Source organism: Lepisosteus oculatus, chromosome 14 (genome assembly GCF_040954835.1).
Source record: "Lepisosteus oculatus isolate fLepOcu1 chromosome 14, fLepOcu1.hap2, whole genome shotgun sequence".
NCBI classification, from domain to species: Eukaryota; Metazoa; Chordata; class Actinopteri; order Semionotiformes; family Lepisosteidae; genus Lepisosteus; species Lepisosteus oculatus.
The window spans coordinates 16,884,546-16,893,592 of NC_090709.1; the positions used below are offsets into that span (position 1 = coordinate 16,884,546).

Here is a 9,047-nt window from a genome sequence, read left to right on the forward strand (position 1 = left end):
AATCACAGACCATGTGACATGGGAGTCAGGAAACTAACACACAGCGCCACCGGATTTGATAACGCTATAAAAACGCTATAAAATAATGTGACTAGGCACAGAACAAGTTTACAGCACAGTACAATAATAAATGCTGACCATGACTTTAGAAGCATAAATTGCCTTACACTCAATTTAAACACAAGCTGTCTTTAGCCCTCTAAGCTGGTTCATACAGAAATGTAGAGATCCAGGCTCAGAACACACAGCTTCATTAACGAATACATATGCAGGACAACTAGAGAAGACGTTTTACAGAGGATGGATTTTTAGAAACATCCCATCAGTGACATCACTGAAGTCAACTCCTAGGTACTGCAACTGTCATGTGGATAGTTTCACAAGAATCAGACAAAGGTTTAAGCATCGCTTGTTCTAGATAAAACTGCAAAAAAAAAAACAACCCATAGTGTACTTCTTTGCGGCTCTGTTTGCCCAAATCATATATTCACAACGTGAAATTTAGAAAATAATATTACGTAACCAAAATCCGCAATATGGAAACAGAACCTGTGTAATTGTTGATAGATGATGTACTCGTAACATTTTTACAAGACGAACTACAACATTTAAAAAATGACTTGTATGTACTTGATATCTCTAATTAATCCACGGCGACATTGTTAAAGCAGAGTCCCAGTAAAACGAAACTAAAACGCCCTGGGCATACCGTTTCGCACTTCTTATTAGTTGCTCAAAAGTAATTTGACCGTATGAAATGCGTAATATAAACCTAGAAACATATACGTGAGCAGTATTTACGTACTGTAGTATCGGTGTTAAGACATACCTCTCAAATACTGTAAATCAAGTTAAAAATATCTCAAGACCGATTCTGGTCATAATGAAACCATGTTTCGTGTATGTTTTCTTTAAAGTACCGAGACCAGCCATATACTGTATGTTTATCTTCCAAAATTAATATTGTTTATGGCCTTCACACGCGTTGCAGTATGCTCCTATTCTTTTTATGCTCAGCTACTAAGATTTCCCTTCAGTGGTAAAATTAGATTTGAATATTCAATACTTAAACGGGCACAGTTAAGACATTAAATATGCATATACATACTGTATACAGTACAGTTTTCATACAGTAATATGTTTATGTTCCTAAATCAATCTCTTTTATGAGCATGTGAAAGGCATGGTGAATCGATTCTCAAAAATTACTGTAATTTACATGATTGGAAACAAATGCGTGATTGCAAAGACGGTCAATGAAAAAAAGAATGTTGACCAGGGCAATACTTTGAGTTTACACTTACAGCTTGTCCAAGGTCATTCATTATTAATACTATTAGTAATATCTTCGTTAAAGACTTTGATGGCCACAGCTCAAACATGAGAGGTTGAGCTTTATTAGCTCCAGCTTGCCGAAATTCCGGATACTATTATTTTGCTTGTCATATTATAGGAGAATTTACGGTAACTAGTGGTATTTACCGGTAACTCGCAGTATTTACCCGTAACTTGCGGTAGACTGCGTACAGCGTACCGGAAAATAATGCGGTATCGCCCACGCATTTTGAATGGCTGCATCTGTATGTCCCCCAGCTCTGAGCCCATTGGGCCTGCTGGTGTGACCTGAGCTGCAGCGTCGCCATGCTGGTGGGGGTCAGTTCGGCTTTTCTGTTGGAATGAACAGGGGGGTTACATGATGGTGCTGTCTGTGGTCTGGCTGTCCTGCTGGTCTGGATGAGGGGTGCGTAGTGTGGTGCAGGTTCTTGTCCCATCCTGCTCTTGGTCCAGGTTGGAGGGTTGCACCGATTCTGAGTCTTGTTAGCTGGTATGGATGGGTTTGGGGGTGTTGATACCAGAGTTGTCCGGGGGGGTGCAGGTGTCTCGGGGGCATTCTTGTTTTTCTGTGAGTTCAGGTTGATTCTGTTGGTTTTGTCACGAATCTCCCTCACGCAGGCAAGCGCTCCCGCATTCCTACGAGCTCTCCCCGTACCAAACGTGCACGTGTCAATCAGTCCTCTGCTTAAACCCTCATCTGCCCCCTGGTCATTGCTCACGATTGAGATTCTCTCCCGGAGCTTACGTACTAACTACACCTTTGCCTTACTACGACTTCTCCCCTGGACCTCGACCCCGCTTTTCCGACTACCGCTTTAGCCACTCGATTTTGTACCTTCGCCTGTTTTACGCTTTCTCGGATCCTGACCCCAGCCTGTCTCTTCGTTTACACCTCTGCCTTCTGAATCCACACCGACGCAACTTCTACGCCTTCCCGGACTCCGACCCCTGCCAGTTCCTCGACTACGCCTTCGCCTGTCGATTCTGTGCCTACGCCTGTGCTACGTGTGGAAGACCGAGTCAAAAGGTCAGGACAGTGACTATGCGTGGGAAAGGTTTTCTGTTCGCACCTAAGACCACTGTCTTAGGTGCAAACTAAAGCCTGTGATTCCTCACACCCATTCAACCAGAGAAAATTGAAACAGATTTTAGGATGCCAAATGGCACCCCCCTGTCCTGTTTGTTTGACTTCTGACACTGCCCCTTTCCCTGTATGTTCCTTTGATATGTTAAAGTATTGCCTACTTTTAATGTATAAAAAAGGAAAGTATAACTTCAGTCTAGTGAGCATGTCTTGAGTGCTAGGGGAAACCCTTTCTCTGTGATATGCTCCCCTTCAGCTGATTGTATTAAAGATCTCTGTTGACAATCTCCCAACCTGAGTGAAGACTGAGTTTTCTTTGAAATACGCCTTCCCGGACTCGGACCCATGCCTGTTTACTCCGACTACGCCTGTGTCTCGCGCCAACCCTACCAAGGGCACCGCATTGGATCCCTATCCTCAGCAGTCAGCCCCTGAGTTTCTTGTTCTGAGTGTCTTCGTTACATTCGTTTGTGTGTATAGATGAAAAAGCTATTGAAGAGCACCCGACACCCCCCACCCATCTCGGTGGAAGTTGCCATGTTCAAAAAATCCTAAAAAGATAATTAAAGTTTCACACAACAAAGCATGACTGTGAAAGGTCAGGAGGCCTGCCTAATGGTGGTGCTGGCCCCACTAGCACCTCTTCCAGCAGCAACCTTAGTTTTTCCCAGGAGGTCTCCCATCCAGGTACTGACCAGGCTCACACCTGCTTCAGTACTGAAGGCTGCTGATTATGGCCAGCAGCCATATCACCCTGCAACTCACAACTGGCAACCCACTGAAGCTAAGCAGGTGTGCGCCTGGTCAGTACCTGGATGGTAGACCTCCTGGGAAAAACTAAAGTTCCTGCGGGAAGAGGTGCTAGTGGGGCCAGCAGGGGGCACTCACCCTGCGGTCCATGTGCGTCCTAATGCCCCAGTATAGTGATGGGGACACTATACTGTAAACAGGCGCCTTCCTTCGAATGAGATGTAAAACTGAGGTCCTGACTCTCTGTGGTCATTAAAAATCCCATGGCGTTTCTTGAAAAGAGTAGGGGTGTAACCCCGGTGTCCTGGCCAAATTTCCCCATTGGCCCTTACCAATCATGGCCTCCTAATAATCCCCATCTTTGAATTGGCTACATTTCTCTTCTCTCTTCCTCACTGATAGTGGTGAGTGTTCTGGTGCACTATGGCTGCTGTCGCATCATCCAGGTGGATGCTGCACATTGGTGGTGGTGGAGGGGAGTCCCCATTACCTGTAAAGCGCTTTGAGTGGAGTGTCCAGAAAAGCACTATATAAGTGTAAGCAATTATTATTATTATTATTATTAATGAGCACAACACTTGATTACAGTAAAAAAAAATCATTAAAAAATAAAGAAATGTTCCACAACTCAAAGCAAGCTTGTATAAGGTTAGGGGGCCTGTCTGATGTGTAAAACACCTGTTTGCAGCACTGTGGCTGTTGTGCTTGAAGAGCTATTGACTCGTGAATAGCACCCTCCTATCACCATGTACCGCCTGTCTAATGGTGCCATATTGAAAACATCATAAAAAAATAAAGAAAAGGGACACAGCCACAGCAAGATTGTATAAGGTTAGGGGGCTTGTCTGGTGTGTAAAACACTTGGTTGCAGCACTGTGGCTGTTGTGCTTGAAGAGCTATTGACTCGTGAATACCACCCCCCTATCCCCATGTACCGGCTGTCTAATGGTGCCATATTGAAAAAATAATTACAAAATAAATAAAGGGGCCGCAGCCACAGCAAGGTTGTATGAGGTTAGGGGGCCTGTCTGGTGTGTAAAACATATGGTTTCAGCAGTGTGGCTGTTGTATTTGAATTGCTATTGAGCCATGAAGCAGACCCACCTATCTCAATGTCTTACCTGTAGTGTTACCTTCAGAAAATCATAAAAAAATAAAGAAAGGGGTCACAGCCACAGCAAGGTTGTATGAGGTTAGGGGGCCTGTCTGGTGTGTAAAATATATGGTTTCAGCAGTGTGGCTGTTGTATTTGAATTGCTATTGTAGCGGCAATGCTTGTTAATAAGACTTAAGCGTTGGTATGCTGTCCTAAAGGAGGCCCCATCTCACCCTCCATCTCTGTGGTGCAGCCACAGAGAAAATATTCATGCAGGCTGATTTAAGATGTTTTCTTTTGATAAGGAACAAGCTCCCAGACGGGGATGCAGTTAGCTAAGCCTGGCTATCATGATCAATGGTCATCCATTGGCGCCTATCAGTCTAGGGAGTGCCGAATGGACATCTGGACTGCATTCCTAAGTGTCAAGAGTAAGTGAATTATATCTCATCTTGACCAACCAATCAGGGACTGGCAGGGCGTGGTAATACCATGTGGGTCTCCAATGCCCGCCAAACTCTCAACCAATCAGCACACATCTGGGTCTTGGTCAAAAAGGGAGCGCAAGCTCAGATCGGGGCTCTCCTTGGCCATTTTCGCGCATCCTCAGAGACAATCACGTGACAACTGCTGTTGTCTGCAAAAGGACTTGGACTTTGTTCTAAGCGCGAGGCCGAGGATCCCGTACGTTCTCAGAATTCTACCAACGTGAATGCTTCGCTTGATCAACGGCAGCCTACAGTTGGACCCTCGTTGACAACCTGAATAGCTTATTCAGAAGCAGCGCTGGACCGGGAACGAACCAGCTTCTTCCCGGGCAAAAGAGTGACTTGTGAGGACTCGCGGTCACACTCTGTGCATAGAGACTTTCTACTAGCCAGCCGGACTCCTGGTAGATCCCCTCAGAGCAACAACTGCCCTGCGCGCCGCAGTCAGATTCCTCCGCCCATCCTACTCCGAGCTGCACCTTGACTGGTTGGCCGGTAGACAGAGGACGCCGACACAACGCCCATTGGACAACCGCTGCAACAGAGGCTGCAACAGAGCCTGTCAGCTGGTTTGGTGTTCGTGGCGGGAGATTCCAAATCCATACACAGTGGATAAGTAAACCCCATGTTCTACATTGCGTCTCGAGAATTCAATTGTACCTCAACACAAGTTGTTATCAATTTAATTCATGAGTAATGTATTTACTTCCGAGTTTAGAGTAACAGTGGGTAATAACACTGGTTAGCGATTTGGTAACCGAACGATATATATTGACATATATTCTCTGTTGTGTATCTCTTTGTGTTTGCATCTCTTCGAGATTATATACCTTGTATATTGATAACCCTCACAGTAAGGTCTGCCGCTCGTATCCAGGCAGACTAGTATATCTTTGGTGCACAATTTATATTAATAATTGTATCTCGTGTATCGAACCCGTGTGTGTGTGTTGTTAGTTGTTTGACGATTGATTTTCTAAAAGCTACAACGAACAACCTCGTGATTACTGTTACAATTAATAATTGTAAACCCATCAAACCACTACACTATTGAGCCATGAAGAAGACCCACCTGTCCCAGTGTATTACCTGTAGTGTTACTTTCAGAAAATCATAAAAAAATAAAGAAAGAGGCCACAGCCACAGCAAGGTTGTATGAGTTAGGGGCCTTGTCTGGTATGTAAAACATATGGTTTCAGCAGTGTGGCTGTTGTATTTGAATTACTATTGAGCCATGAAAAAGACCCACCTATCCCAGTGTATACCTGTAGTGTTATCTACAGAAAATCATAAAAAATAAAGGTTCCACAACCCAACACAAAGCTGGGAAAAGTCAGAAGACCTGCTTAGTGTGCAAAACACTTACTTGCAGCATTGTAGGTGCTGTGATTTAAATGCTATTGGTTTGTGAACAGAATACCCCTATCCCAGTGCATTGTGCCATATTAAATAAAAGCACAAGAAAAAGAGATTCAGAACGAAAAGCTGTGTCAGTGTTCTGTGTAAAAAATCGGTTTGAACATCATGGGAGCTGTTTTTAATAAGCTGCTGAGTAAAGAATATTTTAATCTTCCTGCTGTCAGTAGTATTGTCAATATAGTTGACCCTTAACTGAATTAAAACAGGGCGTAAAGGAAGGGTTTCAGAAATCAAACAAAGCTTTATTTCTGTGCTTACAGTCTGGGTAATTGGAGACTGCACTGTTCTGCTTCCTATGGTCATATACAGGTTTTTCGCACGAAGCCATATTGAACAGTGTTTCTCACGTTGTGAACGTCTGTACACAGCGGTCCTCCGGGTTCCAGTAAGTGCGTAATTATGCATTGATGAAAAACCGGAGGTTTAAAAAAAGATAATTAGCCCACTGATAGTTTGATGTAGAGGCTGTGGAAATATCCACAAGTCTTGGTCTTTAAAATGCATTTGGTTTGACGGCGTTCTGTGCTTCCATTGGGAAGATATGGACAAAAGAATATTCGTGCTCGGTCAAAAAAATGTCATAAAAACGAAAAAGTAAAGAAAGCATTCACAATGTATTTTATACACAAAGGAAGTATTCTCGCAACTCTAAGAGGTTTTGTGGTTTAATATTTTTTAATTGTTGAATCATATTTAAATGCTAAACAACTGAAGAGCATATCGTTGTAGACCAGGATGGTCGAGTGGTTAAGGCGTTGGACTTAAGATCCAATGGACAAATGTCCACGTGGGTTCAATCCCCACTCCTGGTAGTGTTATAATAAGTTTTAAGTGACAGAACACTTTGATGATTTACTCTCTATTTAAATATGAATTTGCTAAATTTCAGTTCAGTTCTCTTCACTCCCACTCCCTGGCATAACTGAGCTCTCACTATCGCATACTGAAGGCTTTACATGCATTAGCTGTGATACAGCTCCCAATAAAGACGGAATCAAACAGTTTGTTCTATTTCTCATGGTGATCCTCTTCTTGATCCAAATGAAATGGATCATTTAATATGATGCCTCGAGAAAAAAAAAGGAGTGAATTTCCGCCTGTAATGATTGATGCCCCATCAAACATTTTGTAACATCCCTGGAAGATTATACAGTAGAATCCTGGTTTGTGGCTTAAATTCAAGGTAAACAAGTCTAAGGAAACGAGTTGGAAACTTGATGTCGAACTGGAATTTAAGTACCCGGAATGTTTCACTACATTGGGCAATATGTGCCAGAGAGGAGTGCTTTAAACCCCTTCGATAGCTCAGTTGGTAGTGCGGCTGACTGTATTAGAAACAGTTAGGAATCCTTAAGTCGCTGTTTCGACCCCAGCTCGAAGGAAGGTGCTTTTGTGAACTTTAATCAAATAGTTAAAATAGCGACTCTTTTTCACTCAGACGTTGATCAAAAGCTCAATAAACGATGAAGCAGAGGCTCTTGTTCCGAATTCAGCTAACATCTGGTTGTCTTGTTTTGGCCAAGATCTGATCTTTGAATTAAGGGACTACGCTGTCTGATTTGTAATTCAAAAGTAGATACAAATGTCACTGTTTTCAAAGGATAGGTACTTAATTGGCTTTATGATTTGGTATTGATTTTGTATCATTATATTATTACGTTTGTGCTTTCTGTGTTTTTTATCGTATTGTGAACTTATTTTTTGCGATCCAAAGAGCCTCAGACGCACAGTCTAACAGTAACCAAACCAGAATGGATTCTGCTGGGAGCCGGACTGAGCTCATTCTCACTCCCTGTGCTGAAAACAGAATTATCTCTTCCCCAAACATCGTCTACAGCTGCTAGATATTGCTCTGCGTCCTACTGCTCCAGCAATTCCTTTGACCAAAGACAGATCACTAGTGCGCTTTTAAACTTCTTGCCACTACAGGCTCTTTGATGACTCATGCTGACTGTCCTGTGAATCCAAAAGAAAATGTTAAAGCTGATACATTTTCGATTGTAATTTGCATCTAACTACAACGTCCCTGGAAAAGAGATTTTATTCGTTGCGTGCAATCACTATCTTTTACTTTACGTATGGTAGTGGAAATAGTTTTAAAAATGTTTTCTAAAGAAGATTGTATTGCCAGGACCTGCCTTTAGCACTCAGTAGCGATTACGCTGTTGATATAGATGGAGAAGAAATGTAAGATGAATTGATGATCTAAGCTAAAATATCCCTAACACGCCTCCTGTAACAGTGTTTGTATTCATAGCAAGTAATATTTTTTTTCAAACCCGAACGTTGCTTTTGCATTAAGTGTTATGTAACCATTAGCGGTTTTGGTAGCTTCTGAAGAGCGCACTTTTCCAAACTGAAGCCTATAAGAACATTATTCAAGATGCACCATGGCCCAGAACGTGCATCGGGACAAGGATTAACATCAATTGAAAGTACTACCAAATAAAAGACTTGACGGAAAAATTGAAAGAGTAGGCAAGTATTAAAAAAACACCATAACTTCTCGGCTTCCAATCTCTTTCCAGGTTCAGGCTTTGTAAAATGACATGATTAGTGGAGTCATGCCGCGGTTGTGAGTTCAAGCCTCACCTGGAGCAGCCCGGTTTTCTGTCTTGACAGGTAAACAGTGTTTTGTGTTATTTGCTAAATGGAGAGAGGATTCTGTGTTAATTGTGCTCCTCCTGGGAGAGGTCAAGATGAGAAGTTCACGAGGCTGGTGGTAAATATCCTGTCCAGGAATATCGGGGCTGTAGGGGGTGAGATCTATAGATGTAGTAAACACATCAGTGGAGACGGTGTGTCTGCTCTCTGTGAGAGAGCCGGGCGGAAAGAATAATCTGTGGTTGGGGAAGAAGAGACCCTCGTTGGAAGA

The 9,047-nt window shown here is 42.9% G+C and overlaps 1 non-coding gene and 1 pseudogene across 1 annotated transcript; one reads left to right on the forward strand and one right to left on the reverse strand.

Moving 5' to 3' along the window:
* LOC138242774 (zinc finger and SCAN domain-containing protein 2-like) overlaps positions 1-9,047 on the reverse strand; it is a 587,776-nt pseudogene that overhangs the window by 525,288 nt on the left and 53,441 nt on the right.
* trnal-uaa (transfer RNA leucine (anticodon UAA)) lies at positions 6,902-6,984 on the forward strand. The gene has a single exon. It is a non-coding gene; the product is annotated as a tRNA-Leu (tRNA).